At 41.5% G+C, this 20,309-nt stretch overlaps 1 pseudogene; it reads left to right on the plus strand.

Moving 5' to 3' along the window:
• The first annotated feature begins 5,399 nt into the window (after window positions 1-5,399).
• The window catches only part of LOC109913872, a 45,715-nt pseudogene continuing 30,805 nt past the window's right edge, over window positions 5,400-20,309 (plus strand).

A 20,309-nucleotide genomic window follows, 5' to 3' on the forward strand; every position in this document is an offset into this window, starting at 1 on the left:
GAAGCCCATGCACTGAGGTTGTCTCATTGTGGATTGACAGATGAGGTGGTGTTGTATGATGCTGCCTGTTTTATTTTGGTGTGGGACTTGACTTTTCTTGGATCAAGGTTCACAATGAACAAAAACAAGATTTGGGTGCCACTCATCACCCAGCAGTTTAAAGCAGTGAGTTTTGAGTCATGGCTACTGGATTGTCTTCTGTCATTGCCAAGCTGGCTAATCTTAATCAATGATGTTCCACTTGGCTTCAGTGTTGTTGCATGAGGAAGTGAAAAAAAATGATGGAAGTAATTGAGTTATAGAGTCATAAGCATGCAAACAGACCCTTTGGTTCAACTCAGCCATGCCAAACAAGTTTCCCAAACTAAACTAGTCCCACTTGCCTGTGTTTGGCCCATATCTCTCTAAATCTTTCCTATTCATGTACCTGTCCAAATGTCTTTTAAATGTTGTAACTGTATCTGCATCTACCACTTCCTCTGGCAGTTCATTCCACAGACAAACCACCCTCTGTGTGAAAACATTGCCCCTCAGTTTTCTTTAATATCTTTCTCCTCTCAGCTTAAAAATATGCCCCCTAGCTTTCAACTCCCCACCCTAGGGAAAAGACCTTTGCTATTCACTTTATATATGACCTCATGATTTTATAAACCTCTAAAAGGTCCCTCAACTTTCTAAGCTCGAGTGGAAAAATTTCCCAGTCTATCCAGCCTCTCCAGCTTCTCCTTATAACTCAAACCCTTCATTCCCGACAACATCCTGGTAAATCTTTTCTGACCTCTCTCCAATTTAAGAATATCCTTCCTATAGCAGGGCGACCAGAAACACATACAGTACTATAACTTTCAAGGAACTATGTATCTGAACCCCTAGGACTCTCTGTTTTACAACACTATTCATGCATCATGGATACCTAATTGTGCTGGCATTACAGGTACTTGGAGGAAATTTGTCGATATACCGAGGCTTATTTGGTGAGGTAGTGCATGAGAGGTCAGAGGATTTTGCCCCCACGTCTCCAAACGATATGGGGGTTCTATAGTGGGTGTAGTTTATCTGAGACTGCAGCACTGCCAGTAACTGGAGCAGATGCTAAAGGGTGGGAAAGATTCACAAAATGGGAGTAGCTGGAGGAGGACATTGCATTGAAAGCCATGCCCAGCACTTGTTTTCAGAAAGCACTATTCATGCCTTGGCCTCATCTAGGAATAATGTCTGAGCTAACTGTGACTAACTGTATAAGTCCTGCCCTTGTTCATTTTACTGAAATGCAATACCTCACATTTATCCAAATTAAACTCCATCTGCCATTCCTCAGCTCATTGGCTCAATTGATCAAGATCCCTTTGTAATCCTCGATAACCTTCTTCACTGTCGACTATACCACCAATTTGAGTATCATCTGCAAACTGACTAAGCACGCCTCCTAAATTCTCATCCGGATGTCAACCAATGAATTCTGGTAAATGTGGTCTCACAGGTTGCCAAGATTCACTAATTTAACACATACAAAAATCATGGTGGCTTGGAGAAAGTACCAAAGGATAACTGACAAGGTTGAAACTGTATCCTAGAAATAATTCAAGGCCATCTGCAGAAGCTTGGGGAGAAACCAGCAGGTTGGTTGGTTGGTATGGGGAGGCAAAATTTTTGTTTTTAACGGAAATATATGTGAATGAAAACAAGAATACAGCAATGTATTTCAGATAGAAATAATGAGCCAAATATTCTTGAGTATTGTGGATGATGATATTTCCACTCAATTGAACAGTAACTAGTAATGAGCTTGAACTCTACAGAAACAAAGTTGTGCTGCTCATGTTTCAGACTTGCACCGTGGAGATCCAGTGAATGTTTGCACTAATGACTCACTGCTGAACATGCATTCAGCTGCATCATGGATACCCAATTATGCTGGCATTACAGGTACTTGGAGGAAATTTGTCGATAAACTGAGGCTTATTTGGTGAGGTAGTGCATGAGAGGTCAGAGGATTTTGCCCCCATGTCTCCAAATGATATGGGGGTTCTATAGTGGGTGTAGTTTATCTGAGACTGCAGCACTGCCAGTAACTGGAGCAGATGCTAAACGGTGGGAAAGATTCACAAAATGGGAGTAGCTGGAGGAGGACATTGCATTGAAAGCCATGCCCAGCACTTGTTTTCAGAAAGCACTATTCATGCCTTGGCCTCATCTAGGAATAATGTCTGAGGTAACTGTGACTAAACAAGGCATTGGTCACCTTGACAACACTGCCAGTGAGAGTCACAGTTGCATTAAACTTTGAAACAGTCACATCCGTCAAAGAGGGAGGGAATATCTAAATATTATCTAGTCTGTTTACTACTGCAGTATTCAGGCAGTGACAGGATGGATTTGTGATGAGAGGCAATTGCATTTTGTTGTTTCAAAGAAGGGAGAAGCAGGAGAAAGGGGAATTCCTGGTGATCTATGGAGACCATCAGTACACACACATGATCGCGCAGGACCAACACCTGCCATCCACCACCAATGTCAAAGGGCTCAGTGGAGAGGGGCACGATATATGCAGGACTGTGCAAGTCTTCCCCTTTCAGTCAACAGGGAGAGGTATATGAATTACAAGGGCATACACTCCATTACTGTGTAGTTGCTGTGAGACCATGCAATGATGAATGCTTGCTGTCTTGGCAAAAATTTTGATTCCTGAGGTTCTTACCTTTGCATGTTCAAGGAGAACCAGAAGGTGGCTGTGTGGAGACAAGGAATATCTACTCTTCACCTTTCTGATGGCACCCATACCTCCCCCCACACACTCCTCGCCCAGCACCAGGCCCCCAACAGGCACATAATGAAAGCCACAGAGCTAGAAACAATGTTGCAAATACATGGCATGCTGAAGTAATGCTTCCATAGTCCAAATGATTCAGGACAAATCAGTACCATGCTATTGGTGGTCTGTGTCCTTCACCACACCATAATGCCAGCATAGCCATTGCCAAAAGGAATTCAGAGGAAACTTCAGGTGAAAGAGGAGTAAGCAGGGAGAATGTATCCAAAACCCCTTCTCTCCATTTGGACTCTTCAAAAATGATTGCTAACACTGCTCTACTCATTTGACATTGCAAACAGCTCCTGCTGAGTTTTGCAATGCTGTCAGCTTGCCAGTAAAACTCACCCACTTGCACTTGCAAATAAATTTCAGCACTCCTTAACCAAGCTAGATTGAAACCTGTGCCAGATGTTCTGTCAGATGTGCTTGCCGCAATTAATGAAGTACACAAAGCATGGCAGTCAGGCTAGAAAGCATCTGCCTGTGTTATACCCACTTCCCAGGAAGCATCTTGTTAAGAAGTAAAAGTCAGAGAGGTTAATGTGGCAGATCAACTTGCAACAAATATAAATTGTTTTCTTCAATTCAGCTTCCAGCACACTTATTGAGGTTTCTTTTGAGGGCTGATAGAGCAGGACACAGTTCTTCTCCTGAAATACCTGATCAGCAATCTTCCATGTTAGAGCCATCAGATTCCTACATCGGGTTTGAAATGTCAATGTGGACTTAATGTCTATCCTTATTGCATTTGTGGTGATTTTTATGTGCAGATGTGAGTTTATTTTTGAAAGGTCTACTGTCTCATTTTGTGGTGACTTCTGCAAGATAGTTGGGAATGCGCAGAGAGGCCCAACTAGAAATATCAAACTTGAATCATACATAAGTCTTTTAAGATTTGATAAGGAATGAGCAGGCCCCTTAGAATACATGGGCTAAGAGTCTCTCTGCAGTTATCAGAGGTAGGCATATTGAAACACCTGGCTGATAGCCAGAATGATGTTTTCCTCATTGTTGCATCCCTAATAATTTGAATTGGCTACAAATTCAGAGAAAAATTTAACATGATTTGAGCAATTAAGTGACCTCTGTGGAAAATCTATCATTATGTGTTAAACATTAACAATCCTGTCAAACAGCTAAAATTTTAAATAGATTGTAAGCTGATTTGACTGTATTTTATAATTAGGGATACAGAGTCTCACTAGTGCTAAAGGATCTTTTTCCAGTCGACCTTAGTTTGCCTATATGAATCACAGATCAATCCACGTTTAAATATACTTGCAGTGGCAAAAAGATGCAGAATTGGACAGTAATGGTGCAAGGGTTGTGCTGTATAACATATGGATTAACGTGTATCTTATTTGAAGATAAAAAGAAGGATGGATCCCTGATATAATTTCTGATACTAGTGCCTGCTGACCATCCCTTGACTGTTTTCCATTGACAGCTTAAATAAACCTGCTCTTGTGCTGACAGGAAATTGCCAACCTCATTTGATGGACTTTGTTTCACACATTTCCCTGAGATGACCTTGGATTTTAGACCCCTGCAGAAGACTGGGTTCTGTATATTTAAGCTAGAATTAAATGACAAGAGCGGAAACAAAGAGGAAGACTGTCCTGAGCTTGGGATATGAGGCTTTATTTTGTTTTAGTGACATAGTCACGAGTGCTGTGACTTAGCCTTCATACTGCTCCCGTTTAATTTTTTAAGGATCAGCACAAATTCTGTGAGCCACGTCTAATCACTTAATCCTTTGATCCACACACTAATCAGATCAACAGGATGCCAAGCAACTTCAACAGATTAAAGTTCTTTGGGAGTAATTTGAATCCGGAGCACAGAGCTCTGTTTCTGCTGGTGAAAATCTGACCTACATTCATTCAGAAGCCATGAAAAGAAATTAGTGAAAATAACAAATCCAGATTAGGCAAATAACTGAAATGAAAGACTATTGGTTCAGAACCTTGTACTGCAGCACACAGTAATATCTGCTTTCAATTAGGCTTGTTCCTTCTGCATCCTTCGGCTGAAACATTTTTGCCCGCAAAGTAGTACCTAAGTGAACAGGCAAGCAACGAGGTTCAAGAATCAGGAAATAAAGGGACTCTAATTTATAGGAGTAAAGTGATTGTCAGCTCAGTTTCAGAATGTGAAGTAGAGAGACGTAAAGAAAAATTTGAATAACAGGGGCCAAAGAATAGAGACAGAAAAATAAGAAAATAAACCATTAAATTTTTACAATGAACATTGCTGTTATTTAGTCAGCAGCCGCTGGCGCATCCTTTCTCAGCATCAGTAACTGTTTTGCACGAATGAAGAGCTTGCACAGGCTATTTAAGATGATGTTATAATGTGTTGAATAGATTTTACGTTAAATGCTTGACGTTTGCTGATGTGAGGAAGTATGAAAACATCTGCACAGAATTGGATTTGGGTTTTATTGGACTGCCAGCCCATGGGAGGTTTTGTGAAATTGCGCAAGTTATTCCCCAGATTTGGACAAGGTTTGCACAGCGGAGATAGTGCTGAGCCATGTTATTTCTCACACTATTGTCAGCAGGTCGTCAAGGTTTGTTCGAGCTCCCGCAGCAGCTGCTGAAACGTGCTGAGCTCCCTGTCAGAGCAAGCTCACAGCTCCAATGATAAACTGGAGCCTCGGAGCTGGCGCAACTGATAGTGTATCAGAAATTAAAAACTGAAACGTTATTGGATAATTTAGCTGGAATTATCACAGGATGAAGGCACTAGTTTAATTCTCGAGCCCTTTTCACGGCATTACTCTGGAAACTTGGAGCGTGCTCAGTTAGAAGGAACTTGCTCAGCATGGGGAGTGTAACAGGCGAATGCTCAGAGCAGAACAATCAGCACTCAAGTCACGAAAATCACACCAACTCCCGAAGCACGGGGGAGTGCAATGTGGTCGATTATCGATTTTTGAAACGAGACTATCACTACAGGTAATAACGTTCGTAGACATGTTCTGTTCAGAGCAATTCAAAGTTCCAAGTGCAAAATGTCATTATATAAGTCCAAAAGCTTCAAACATTCACGTGTTAAATCGCCAACTAGGTCTGGTTAGCTCACTAGGCTTGAAACGTAGTCTGTTGATAAGCATAATGCCAATAGTTACAGAATAGTTGCAGAAATAGGGGTGGTCCTGTTTTCTTGCCTTGCCCTTGACAGTGTAAGCCACCATAACCCATTCAAGAAATTGATGTTTTGAAAAAGAAACTACTGTTATGTGGGAATCCTTCTGTGGGAATTACCTTCAGTAAATTGGATCGCTGAAATACTTTGGACCCTTTAAATTAGAAAATCTCCAAACTACCTGTTCAATACAAAGACTGAGCAATGTAATAATGCTCTCAATGTTTCAGCACCATAGGTAGGGGGAAGAAGTTAAATCACCATCTCCTGTCCTGCGTTTGTTTTATTTGGTAAAAGTCAAGATATTGTAAAGAACCATATTCAAAATGCAACATAGTACAAAGCTGGCCTTCGATTTAGTGCAGCAGAATTCCTAATCGCCAGGGTGAAGCATTCTTTCACTTATTCGAATATTTAACGTGCCACAGCTTTGTAATTTATTTTATGCCATTTTAGCACTGAGTAGCATGACACAGGTGATACCATGGAGAATTTTCTATGACAAATGTAGAAAAGGGTCAGTCAAACAAATTAAATTTATCGGCTTGGACTATCAGTAAGAAGCAAACTGAATGATTGTTTTTTTCGCTCAAATCGTGGAAGATGAAAATCAAATGATACCAAAATGTAAAGTTGAAACGTTCCAATGTTAACCTGGTTGCGGGAATGCAACATGTGTTCACTTGGTAACTATGCAGCGCCTTTTGCAATTTCCAAAAAGTAGTGCCAGATAAAGAATGCACTGTCAGTTGGGGAATACAGTTTCACATAACAATTTGATTTGATTTCACCAAGCAAAAAATGACCCAATGCTGCACACTTTTGGTGTCTTTTCAGCATAGCTTTTTAGAATCATGTTGTAAATTGGAAGGAATGACAGTGATTGCTGAAACTTTGCTCCAGAGAATAACTTGCATATGATTCCCAGTGGAAACACTTCAGGAAAGTTTGCTTGTCATTTTCTATTTTTGTTTGTTGTGTCACCTCAGGCACGATATTGATTCTGAGGTTACACAAATGATTAGCATGTACTCTTAAGTTTCAACTTTGAGTTAGTTTCAGTTTCATCCCTGAGTCTCCTTGTCTTTAATTGACTGAGTTCAGCTTCCTTATACAATATTTGCATTTAATTGGTCCCTTTTACAACCTCACAACATCTGAAGAAGGATCACTGGACCTGAAACATTAACTCTGCTTTCTCTCCACAGTTGGTACCAGACGTGTTGAGTTTCTCCAAAAATGTCTGTTTCTGTCCCAAACAGCTTGATAACCAATTCATTTTTTTGAATCAGTACTTGCTGTTGTAATGTCAGAAGCACTGTAGCCAATATGCATATATGAGAAACCCATGAAGAACAATGTGGGAATATTTGGAGATTCTACTTTCACAGCACTGGTTGAAGGGTAACAATTGGCCAGGGCATGAATTTGGAATTCCCCTGCCAGTTTTTTTGAAATGGAACTTAGTGGTTGTTTGGTGTACAGTTTAATATCTCATCCAAAAGATTGTATTTTTGATTGTGCAATGCTCCCTCAGTGTTGCACAGAAATGTTAGCCTCAGTTTTCTGCTCAGCAATCTGAGACTGGAGTCCACAACATTCTGATTCGGAGTTGAGAATGTTAATAGCCATCTAATAAGAGTTCACAGTGCTGCGCTGCAGCTGGAAGACCAAGTAATACCCTTTGGCCACTTTCTGGCCATGAACTGTGGTCTGGCTGTGTAACAACCAGCAGGTTAACCACTTCTTGGCATTGTGTTATCAAGGCCATGACTATCCGGGTGGACCACTGTTCTTTATTACCACGCTGATTCTTTATAATCAATTTATGCCTTGTGGCCCAATCACATGATATCTGGCCTGTGGAGATTTCCTTACATTCAGCTGACTGAATGCTGTTGTTACTGGTTTATCAGAGATTGTCCCATGATTGTGCACTGGTATGCTCGACTGTGATGAAATCTACCAGTTAACAGGTCAAAGTTTACGGAATACTTCAGTCATGTCAAATAGATTTAACTAACAGCATAATTTCCAAGTGTGCTTGTGATTGTGAATGAGAAATTCTGGCTTCTAAGTCCTTATTTTTGAAAAATGTTTGACTGAGTATGCCTTTGAAACTTTTTGGACATTTTCTGCAGTAATAGAGTTGAATTTTTAAACTATTAAACACTAATGAATATAGCATGCTGCTGATCATCTGTGAGTGATACTGAATGACAAAAATGTATATGCTGGTGGGTTTTGTATGTGTGTGTTTTTAAACTATTTTGCAAGAGCAATTTTCCCCTGTCAATGTTGACTCTTCTTGAGCAGTTCCCATAGTTTCAATGCTGCCTTTGTCCCACTGCTTTGTTTCAATACCCATTCTTTCCATGTGAGCTAAGACAGGGAGGCACAGCTTTCAGATTCTCCTATCCCTCTGGTTGATGCATCTGGTTGGGGGAAAAATGCTTGGGGATGTGCCTTCCAAAATTCTCACCTTTTTTTTTGCAACAACATTCCAATTTCCCATGCCAGAAAATTTCTGAAGCTGAACTTACTTGTCTTATGATTGACACACAAACGCTGTTTGTAATTCTGCCTCTGCAACTGAAAAGTACATCCTCTGAACTGTTATTTGAGATTTACTTGAAATGCTGTGTGCGACCAACATTTTCCTGAGAACACTGGAGTTCCAGTTTGTTTTTGGCGGGTGGCCTAACAGATCACGGTCTATTGGACTCATGGACTGAAGAGAACCTCTCTACCTGGGACCCCAAACATTGATTTTGCCCTATGCTGGAAGCAGAGGCCCCCTGCTTTCTATATTTAAAACACTCAAGCAGAAAGGTCATAGGTGCATTTGGACCCCATAGACCAAGAACTGTATCTCAGACTTTTGAGGTATGTATGGATGAAGAACTTGTTGCTTTGCAAGACAATTAGTCACCTGAATGGCAGATTGAACTCCCTTGTCTTTTGATCACACTGTTGTTGGCAATGGACTTGACTTTCTGTGACAAATTAGGAACAGTAGAGGAGGAAGAAACCAGCATCTGTTACTGTCAGGAACAAAACTCTTGTTTCCACTTAATGACTGGAAATTATTTTCATTTTGGTAATAATTGATTGCATTGTCAAGAATTGTGTAGCATGGCATGGCCAGAGTGAGAAACTCTGAATGTTGAGTCCTGGGATCAGCAGGAACGTATCCCCTGGATTTCCAGACTCGAAAAGTTGTGTATTTAGGATCTTCGATTAATGTCCATTTTACAGAGATACTGTTCCTATTTTCGGATTCTAAAAACAGCCACTCACAACTGTTGAGAACTATAAGATATATCAAAAACAGCACAGGAACAACAGTGAACCTGGACACTTTTCTCCAATACAAAAATACAATATTTACAATGTTTTGTGCAATCTTTGTTTGAGATTCATTCTGCTACTGTCCCAATAGTCCCATGTGTTTCAACTTTGCCACAAGTCTCATATATGATATTTTTCAAATGCCTTTTGAAAATGCAATTGCACAATATCAACTGCCCCCTCAATTACCTCATCAAAAACGTAAATCAAATTCATCAAACACAGTTTGCCTATAGTTAGTTCATTCTGATTCTCCTTTATCAATCAATATTTGCACAAGTGCCTGTTAATTTTTATCTGAATTCTTGCATCTAACAGTCTCCCTACCACTAGCATTTAACTGTAATTACCAGATTCATCTCTCCTTTTATTTCAACAAAGCCTCAATCTTCCAGTCCTTCATCACTAACCATGTTTCTGAAGAGGACTGGAAAATTATAATGAGTATCTTTAAAGTTTGTACCCTTTCCTCATCAAAGGAGGATACATTCCAAGTAATTTGGCCCTAAAGTATTGCAACATTTTCTGGTTCTTTTTGTTCATCTATTTTTATCTCACCCAGTCCCTTAACAGCATTGCTTCATCTATATACAGAGATAGCAAGAACTGCAGACGCTGGAGTCGGAGTCAACACAGTGTAGAGCTGATGGAACACAGCAGGCCAGGCAGCATCAGAGAAGCAGGATAGTTGACATTTTGGGTCGGAACCCTTCTTCAGAAATGGGGAGGGGGAAGGGACCAAATGGTCAGTCCTCAGCAAAGGACTCACCTTCATTCTCCTCCGCCCACACATCAATGAATTCCATTCACTTTTGGACGTCAAACACTTTTTCCGCCACCTCTGCCACCGTGTCTATTTCTTTAACCACGGGTCTAACCCACTCTCTACAGACCCCTTCTCCCGCCTCCAATACACCCCATCCCCCTGGACACCACCCCAAGGCCTCCTACCCTCCCTCAACCTCTTTTATTTCCAACTGCCATTGCGACAACGATCGCCTCAACCTCTCCACCCCTCTCACTCACCTCCAACCTTGCCCCCACAGAATGTGCAGCCCTCCATTCCATCCACTTCAACCTTAACCTCACCATCAAACCTGCAGATAAGGGGGGGCGCAGTAATGGTATGACACACTGACCTTTACATAGCCAAGGCCAGGCACCAACTCTCTGACACCTCCTCCTAACGCCCTCTCGATCACCACACCCCTGACCACCAAACCATCACCTCTCAAACCATTCATAACCTCATCACCTCAGGTGACTTCCCGCCCACAGCCTCCAACCTCATCATTCCCCAACCCCGCACTGCCCGTTTCTGTCTCCTACCCAAGATCCACAAACCTGACTGCCCTGGCCGACCCATTGTCTCTGCCTGCTCCTGCCGCAGTGAACTTATCTCAACTTAGTTTGACTCTGTTTGTTCTCCCCCTGGTCCAGGAACTCCTACCTATGCCCAGGACACCACCCACACCCTCCACCTCCTCCAAGACTTCCAATTCCCTGGCCCCCAGCACCTCATCTTCACTATGGACATCCAATCCCTGTATACTTGTGTCCCCCACGCGGATGGCCTAAAAGCCCTCTGCTTCTTCCTCTCCCGCAGACCTAACCAGTCCCTCTCCACTGAAAACCTCATTCACTTATCTGAACTCATCCTTACTCATAACAACTTCTCCTTTAACTCCTCCCAGTTCCTACAGACTAAGGGGGTGGCCATGGGCACCCGCATGGGCCCAAGCTATGCCTGCCTCTTCGCAGGATACGTGGAACAGTCCCTCTTCCACTGCTACACTGGCACCATCCCCCACCTCTTCCTCTGCTACATTAATGACTGTATCGGCGCTGCCTCGTGCTCCCACGAGGAGCTTGAACAGTTCATCAACTTTACTAACACCTTTCCTCCCCAACCTCAAATTCACCTGGATCATCTCCGACAACTCCCTCTCCTTCCTGGACCTTTCTGTCTCCATCTCTGGTGACTGCCTCGAAATCGACTTCTATTTCAAGCCCACCAACTCCCACAGCTACCTAGACTACACATCCTCTCACCCACCTTCCTGCAAAAATGCAATCTCCTACTCCCAATTCCTCTGCCTCTGCTGAATCTGCTCCCAAGATGGAGCATTCCACTCGCGCACATCCCAGATGTCCTCCTATTTCAAGGACTGTAACTTGTCCCCTTCGGTGATTGAAAATGCCCTCAACCGCATCTCTTATATTTCCTGCACCTCTGCCCTCACGTCCCTTCCCCCCAACAAAAATAAAGACAGAATCTCCCTTGTCCTCACATATCATCCCACCAACCTCTGCATCCAACGTATCATTCTTTGCCACTACCACCACCTACAATCCGACCCCACAACCAAAGAAATATTTCCCTCCCCCACCCCTATCTGCCTTTTGTAAGCACCACTCTCTCCACAACTCCCTCATTCACTCCACACTCCCCACTAACCCCACCACCCTAGCACCTTTCCCTGCAACTGCAGGAAGTGCTTCACCTGTCCCTACACCTCCCCCCTCACCTCCATTCAAGGTACAAAACAAACTTTCCACATCAGACAGAGGTTCACCTGTATATCCGTCAACTTGGTCTACTGCATCCGCTGCTTTTGATGTGGCCTCCTCTGGATTGGTGAGACCAAGCAGAGACTCGGAGACTGTTTTGTAGAGCATCTGCGCTCTGCAGGCACAAACAACAACACCTTCTGGTCGTGAACCGCTTCAACGCCCCCTCCCACTCCCTGGGTGACATGTCCATCCTGGGCCTCCGCCAGTGTCACAATTACACCATCCAGAAACTGGAGGAGCAACACCTCATATTTCGCCTTGGGAGCCTACAGCCCTGGGCCTAAACATGGATTTCACCAGTTTTAAAATCTCCCCACCCCTGGCCTCATTCCATGACCAACCTTCCCTCTCATCCCCACCTCCTGGACCTGATAAAACCTGTCCATCTTCTCTCCCACCTATCCACCCCTCCCATCTCACTGACCAATTCCCACCTCTCCCTCCCTGCACTCATCTATCACCATCCCACCTACCTGCCCCAGCCCCACCCCTCCTCTCTCCATTTATTTCTGAGCTCCCTTCCCCCTCCCCCATTTCTGAAGAAGTGTCCTGACCCAAAATGTCAACTTCCCTGCTCCTCTGATGCTGCCTGCCCTGCTGTGTTCCTCCAGCTCCACATTCATCTATATACACTTTATTCCTGAGTGGAAAGGCATGCATTGGCTTTAGTCTCATTGAAAATGTAGAAGAGGTTAAGCAGCACAAGCAAAAGAGTTTCTTTTGAAAAGCAACATCCCAATTTGTTCAAAGGGTTAGGAAGATTAAAATCTAAATACACCATTACAATGACGAAAGATGCAAAATGCTTATACTTGGACACATACAGGAAGATGGCACATCTCTGAATGAAACAAGTGAAAAGCCAATACGTGGAGATGACAAGAATGGTTGTTAATTCCCTGGTCACCAATCCAATAAAATGGTATTTGGGCATGGTACCGCACCAAAGTCTCATATGCTCTTCAAATTTGTTTTGACCTTGCACAACTCAACAAGACAGTAGTGAGAGACCTTCCTGCCATCCATGATTGCCAAAAGTTTCACTGGATGAACCAAAAGCAGAGTTTTATTTACAGACTAGCCTCCAATGGTGAATTCTAGCAAGTGTCATTAGACAAACAATCAAGCTTGCTTCCCATTTTTAGAACTCCCCTTTGAAAATTTTGTTTTAATAGGTTTCTAATTAGTACAGCATCAGCCCAGATATTTTCCACTTAATTGTGTCAAATATTTTGTCAGCTCTTCACAGAGTCATATGTCACATGGATGACATGCTGATCCATTGAGCATCAGCTGAAGAGCATGAGCAGAGAGTGCCTACAATAATAGATTTCACATTACAATAAAAGCTATTGTGCAAGGAAATTGCCAGGGCGAGGAATGGAACAACAGGTATGGATTGAACAAAAAAGGTACAATTGTCCACAGAGTTGTGAGCCAACAGAGCTCATACATCATTTGTACTGCTACTCAAAGGTACTGCAGATATCTCAACCAGTTATGTTTTAACCATCTTTGCATTATTCATTGGGATGAACTGAATGCTGAACCTAATAACAGGGGAATTAAGACCTCAGACCATTCAAAAGAGAGTCCAAGGCAACTATCATTCACCCAACAAATTACTCGTCTTCACTGTTTAAAAAAAACACTTCTGATTATCTGTATTTATACAATCAAAGTCTTGGCAAGGCAGGGTAGAAGGGGTTGTGGTAAATTTAATTAGATAAACAAAAGTACAACAAGAATAGAATGGAAACAAACTTGGGAGAAGATGTTGAATCTGATTCTTAAAGGATTAATACTGATTGACTGCCATAAACACCATCTGCTGTAATGATGCCATGAGGCTTAATGGGGAGAGGAACAAAGGTCCTTGAAAGAGTCAGACCTAAGGTCAGGTCCTTCAAATCACTTCTGTATTAATGGATACTGTAACTTTGCAACATGAAAATAGTTGCAGTGATGTAATGAACAATATATTGTTTATGAAAAGGTGGGTATTCTCATCCACACTAAACCATGGACATTCCTGGAAAAGTGTGTAACTACGAAGTGTTGGTGGCAGTGCATACAACAAAATTGACCTAAATTTGTCTATTTCCATTTTTGTCAGAAATTCACAATAGGATGTTTCTGTGTTTGGTGTGCAGGGTATTTGTGAACAGGAGCTTGGCACTTGAGAAGATTAAATGTTTCGGATTTGACATGGACTACACTTTGGCAGGTAGGGAAATTTCTTGTTCATGCTACCAGTTAAATGGTTGGGTATTGGTTGAAGATAGACACAATAACAGTAATGAACTTTGCAGAGGAGAATATTTGAGATGCAAACCCCATCTGTGCTTAGTGAGTAAATCCCTACTATAGCTGAAGTAAGGCACAATAAATTGATCTCAGTCAGGGAGATTAAAAAAAAATCAAAAACAAGAAGTATTGGAGAAAAGTTTTAGAATAGATTTGTAGCTTGTTGTGGATGTTGTGGTTAGTTGGCTCGCTGAGCTGGTTCGTTGTTCCGCAGACGTTTCATTACCCTGCTGGGTAACATCATCAGTGCAGCCTCCCATGAAGTGCTGTTGTGTTTTCCCGCCTGGTATTTAAACTCTGGTGTCCGTTGAGCTGGGTTAGCTAACTTCCAGTTTTCCTTCGCAATGGAGTGTATATGGGTATTTAAACAGGCAACAACACACTGCAGCAGCACAGAACTACGCCAAAAAGAAGAAGAGTACCTCCTCCAAGTATTCAAAGACAACGGATACCTGAAAAACTGGGTCAGACGATGCCTCTTATACAAACAACACCAGGAAGATACTGCATGCCCCGACGCACTCCTCATGCGACCTTACATCAAGAACACATCTGAACTAACCACAAGACTCCTACGACCACTGGGCATCAGAGTTGCACACAAACCCACATCAACTCTATGCTGACTGCTAACCCGAACCAAAGACCCAGTACCCACTATGGACAGGACCAATGTCATAAACAAGATTCCCTGCAAGAACTGCGACAAACATTACATTGGACAGACAAGAAGGAAATTACCCACAAAAGTAACGAACATCAACTGGCAACAAAAAGACATGACCAATACTCACTCATCTCCATCCACATGGATAAGGAAAACCACCAGTTCAATTGGGACAACACCAGGATCCTGGGACAGGCAAAACAGAGACAAAAATGGAAATTCCTAGAAGCCTGGTTCTCCACTAAGAAAGTAATCAATAAACACATTGAGCTAGACCCCACATACACTCCATTGCGAAGGAAGACTGGAAGGGAGATAACCCAGCTCAATGGACACCAAAGTTTAAATAACAGGCGGGAAAACACAACAGCGCTTCATTGGAGGTTGCACTGATGATGTTACCCAGCAGGGTAATGAAATGTCTGCCGAACAATGAACCAGCTCAGCGAGCCAACTAACTATAGTATTGGAGAAACTCCACAAACCTGACAGCATCTGCACAGAGAAAATCAGAGTTAACATTTTGAGTCCGGGGAACCCTTCTTCAATCTGTTCTAATGGTTACATGCTTACAATGCTTTGAAATTGCATATTCTTAGGCTTGAGTAAATATTTGCTTCTCACAGATTGAAGGACAGTATTTAGAATTGGCAGGAAAATGAAATTTCATTTAGTCATCTTGTTTATCATTGAATTGCTATCAGGCTGATCTTTCCAGATGATTTCTGAAAGATAATGCTGTATATATTCTGAAAGATGCTTTTGTTGTACAGTATACAGGTCTCCTGAGTATGAAGAGCTAGGCTTTCAGCTGATGATTAATCACTTGGTTTCGAAGGGATATCCACAGGAGTTGCTCCTCTACACATACGACCCCACTTTCCCAACCAGGTAAAGCCAGCTTCTCAACTTTTGCAGCTGTGTGATGGTATTACTCAAGTATCTTTTCCTTGGAAGGCTAAGACATGACTTTGCTGAGGATATTCCTTGTGTGAGATTACGATACCAAGACGCTTTGTCATTTAGTGTTTAGCCAGTTACGTCTTTTATGAGGGGGACGGGCAGTGGCAGGGTTATGCTTTTTCTTTTAGTTATACTTAGGAAACAGAAATGATCAATTACTAATTATCAGATTAATCTGCAGTGTCATACATAAAACAGAGATGAGAAACTTGACAAAGAACTCTAATTTCTAGAATCCTCCACATTTTCAGCTTTTTAGTAAGATAGAAGCACAAATGTTCAGGTAAATGATATCAGATGGGGTGGTACTAGCAGTGCTATGACATTTACTCGGGTCGGTATTTTTGTGCTGAGGAGATGGAAAATCAATTTGAAGAATTTTTCACGCAGAGAGTGGTGGTGTGTGGAACAAGCTGCCAGAGAAAGTCATGCAGAGGGTACAATTATAACATTTAAAAGGCATCTGGTTGGGTGTATGAATAGGAAGGGTTTAGAGGTATGTGAATCAAATGCTGGCAATGGGACTAAGATAGATTGGGATGTTTGGTCGGTGCAGACTCTCTGACTCTATATATGGTGCAAAGAATGAGAAATGGCAAATGGACTTGAATCTGCAGAAATCTAAGTGAAATATTTTATTAAGGGGAACAAGGATGATGTAAATATGGTGGCTGTCTCTCCATTCATCACACTAGAAGGTGAAATTTGTAAATTTAAAGTCTCCAGTCACTCTTGATTTGTGAACAAGGAGAACCAAGAGGTTGCATGCATCTTAGTGGTCCTTGATTGTCAATCCAAGAAGATTATTTTACAATTTTGTGTTTTTAGCTCTCCAATACGAAAATCAATGACGCATGAGAAACACAATCAAAAGTGTGGCATATTTGGCTTGAAAAGATCGTGGAATAGGGTTCACCTTTACTGGCTCCAACCCCGCCTCTTTGACCTGTCTGTCTCCTCTCCACCTATCTTCTCCTTTATCCATCTTCTATCCGCCTCCCCCTCTCTCCCTATTTATTTCAGAATTCCTTTCCCCTCCCTTATTTCTGAAAAAGGGTCGAGACCCGAAACGTCAGCTTTCCTGCTCCTCTGATGCTGCTTGGCCTGTTGTGTTCATCCAGCTCGACACCTTGTTATCTCAGATTCTCCAGCATCGGCAATTCCTACTATCTCTGGTCGAATATGAATTTGTTTTCGTTGAAAAAGAAAGAGTTGCATGAACAAAGCACATTTTGTGGATTTTGAACATTCCAAAGCACTTCACAGCCAAAAAAAAAAGTGCTTTCCATGAGTTTATTTATGATTAGTTCTTAGTCTTACATATGTGAATATTTTTAGGCAGAGTACCAGCGAATTGCATGACAGATATGTTTGTGAGTCCATTAATGTGACACAAGCTCCTGGGATTGGAGCATGTGACCTCAATATCAGATCAATGTCCAGCATGATCCCTTTTCTTATCTCTTAGTCTGCAGCAGTGCAAACAAAGATCTGAGGACATGTGATACAAATGGCAATGCTGACAAAACTATTTTTCGATTTGCATGTTGAAGTTAGTTCAACCAAGTGATATCAATGATCCCATTAACAAGAGAATCCAGCTGAGCTTAATTTTGTGATTCACCTTCTGATAGTTACAGATGAAATAATTGATGCCAATCCCAAATATGCATGAAGACAAATATTAAGACAGATATTTATCACAAAAGTCAAAATGAAGAGCCTTTGTATAGTTTATGACATTCACAACGTAAAGTCATCACACCAGATTCAATGTAGAAGAGACAACAAGATCTATTTAACATTGGATATGGCTATACGCAAAGCACATGTATTACATATTCATATGTCAAAAGTTCATATGTGAATGTGTGTCTGTCCTAAGTCTCCCATCTTGTAAGGCATGAAGTACTTGTTTGGCATCTACAACAGCATATTCATGACAGAATGCATGGAGGTGTCATATGCTTTTCTGCAATTGTATTTTTACTTGATGTCAAGCACAAGGATTCACAGTAAAGAAATGTGATCTGTGAAGAAATACATTTGTGGGGTTTGACATGACATACTGCAAAAAGACTGACTCTGATCTGAAGTCAAATTCAGCCTCAGCATCTGACCCAGGTTATCACCTTCCCTGTAGTCTTGATAGGCCAGCATCTGATGTTGTGTTTGCCTTCAGCCCTTCTTGGACACTTCCACAGAACCCAGCCCTAACTGAGGACCTAGCCTTGGCTTTGTATTCCTGCTCCGCACTCTAGTTCTGATTTGAACAGCCATAGTTTCAAGGCATTGCTATTCAATCAATTTGATAACTTGTTCGTGTGGAATCTCAAAAGTTATTTTATGCATTTTCAAAACAACTGTTTGTTTCTCTAACAAGATCTGGAACTATTGTTTTCTTTGCCTTTTTTTCCTGCTGTGAATCGAAAAATCTTTGGGAGACACATTTTCATTTTTGCCTTTCAATTATGGAGTCATAGAGATGTACAGCATGGAAACAGACCCTTCAGTCCAACTTATGTAACATTTTTGTCTGATCAAAAAATTTAAGGACAGCTGACATTTGTATCACTAGGAAATTAATCAAGTTTGTTGATTTTATGGAATTTAACAGCTTAGGTATGCCTTTCAGCATTTTTGAGTTTGGCTATTTTTTGGTGACATAACAATTAACTGACTTTTGATGCGAGTCTGGGATTTGCAGCATAAGTTGTATTTATATATACATTGGCTGCCATTACTGCTCCACGGCCAGAACATTACAGCTTATGCTTATTTGAAAAGATCCCATTGTTAATGTGTTAAACGTAAATAAATTCATCTCACCATTTTGACTATATACTGTTATAAATTTGAAAGAGAATCAGAAAACTTTTATTGTTTCTCAGGATAACTGATTAAATGTTTGTCCACAGTGCTTTCTCAAAGTAGAGTGTAAAATCTTTGGAGATTCAGTTTATATTTGGAACCAGACAATTTGAAGAATGGTCATGGGATGCAAAGACTAAAATAGATTAACCTGAAAAAGTGATCTGACCCTCAATTAGTTTCTGCTTTTGGTGTAATGGTTACCATTTATGTGTTCATATATTAATGTCCTATCAGAAATCTCCATTTTAACCTTGATACTTTAATTTTTCAGAGGGCTCATGATTGATACACTGCATGGAAACCTTCTGAAAGTGGACTCTCATGGCAACATCTTGGTGTGTGCTCATGGCTTCAGGTTCCTCAAGGGGTATGTCAGGGTGTTTTATTTATCTGTAGCAGTGTCATAAGTGGGACAGGGTTTTAGTTGCCATGATTTGGCTCGAGGACAACTAAGTGTGAACTTTTGTAAAATGGTTTTATTGTTCAACAGTAGAGAGATATGCCTCTGGGTACCTGCTGCAACAGATGGGGTCAACACACTATTTGCTGACTGCAGAGATTTGTAAGAACCCTTTGCCTTTCATGACCAGTATTACAGCTGTTCAAACATGAAAGAGACTAGTTAACACAGACCTCATAGCATAGGTGCTGCAGTACTCAAGACAAAAGGAGCTTGTCAGGGTATTGTCCTTGAGGAAGTAGACATGTTGGAAGGAATGTGAGGTTGAGCAGCTGAGTGTAAGATTGAAGGTGATGCAAGATCTGAAAATGTGGAGTCAGGCTGTGGATGTCTGCACGAGCTGGTTATTGTCCGATATCAATTGAGCTGTGCAGATAGTTGAGTGCTGTTACCAGATACATGAGGCAGTCTGTCCAGGCAAGGAATGCTTTCATAGGGCTGTTGATGAGAGATGTTCAGTGTTATGAGACTTAAAAGAATGTACGTTACCGAGAATCAAATGTTGCAAAGCTGGATTTTCGACTTTAAACACGTAACTGCTTGTTGGACATGGCTGCCTTTTATGCTGTTGAAATAGGAGAAGTCAAAAAGAAGAGATATTTCAATTCAATCAATACTTGTATTCTGAACATTCAGCACATTATTTGTTTAAGGAAGGGAGTTTCTGAGACGATGCAGAAATCGAGTCTGCTGTGGGACATGATTTTTTGTTGCATATGCAGGCAGTCAAAGATATGATGGATTTGCTTCACAGTTTAATAAGCAATTAATTGAATTTGCATAACTTTCAAATTGAAAGAATATGCTTGATAAATGGCTCAGGGTATATATCACAGTTTAACTCTTAAAAAATAAATGTTTCAATGGGATAAGCAGTTGCAAATGGAGGGAGAACTGTCTCCCCTTTGCTGTGGATTGCCTCTATCAATCCCTGTACCTGTTAGGACAGACTAAGAGACAACAAGGTGCAGAGCTGGATGAACACAGCAGGCCAAGCAGCAACATAGGAGCAGAAAGGCTGACGTTTCGGGCCTAGACCCTTCATCAGAAATGGGGGAGGGGAAGGGGGTTCTGAAATAAATAGGGAGAGAAGTGGAGGCGGATAGAAGATGGATAGAGGAGAAGATAGGTGGAGAGGAAACAGACAGGTC

The sequence above is a fragment of the Rhincodon typus genome, chromosome 40 (assembly GCF_021869965.1).
Source record: "Rhincodon typus isolate 14 chromosome 40, sRhiTyp1.1, whole genome shotgun sequence".
Classification (NCBI taxonomy): Eukaryota; Metazoa; Chordata; class Chondrichthyes; order Orectolobiformes; family Rhincodontidae; genus Rhincodon; species Rhincodon typus.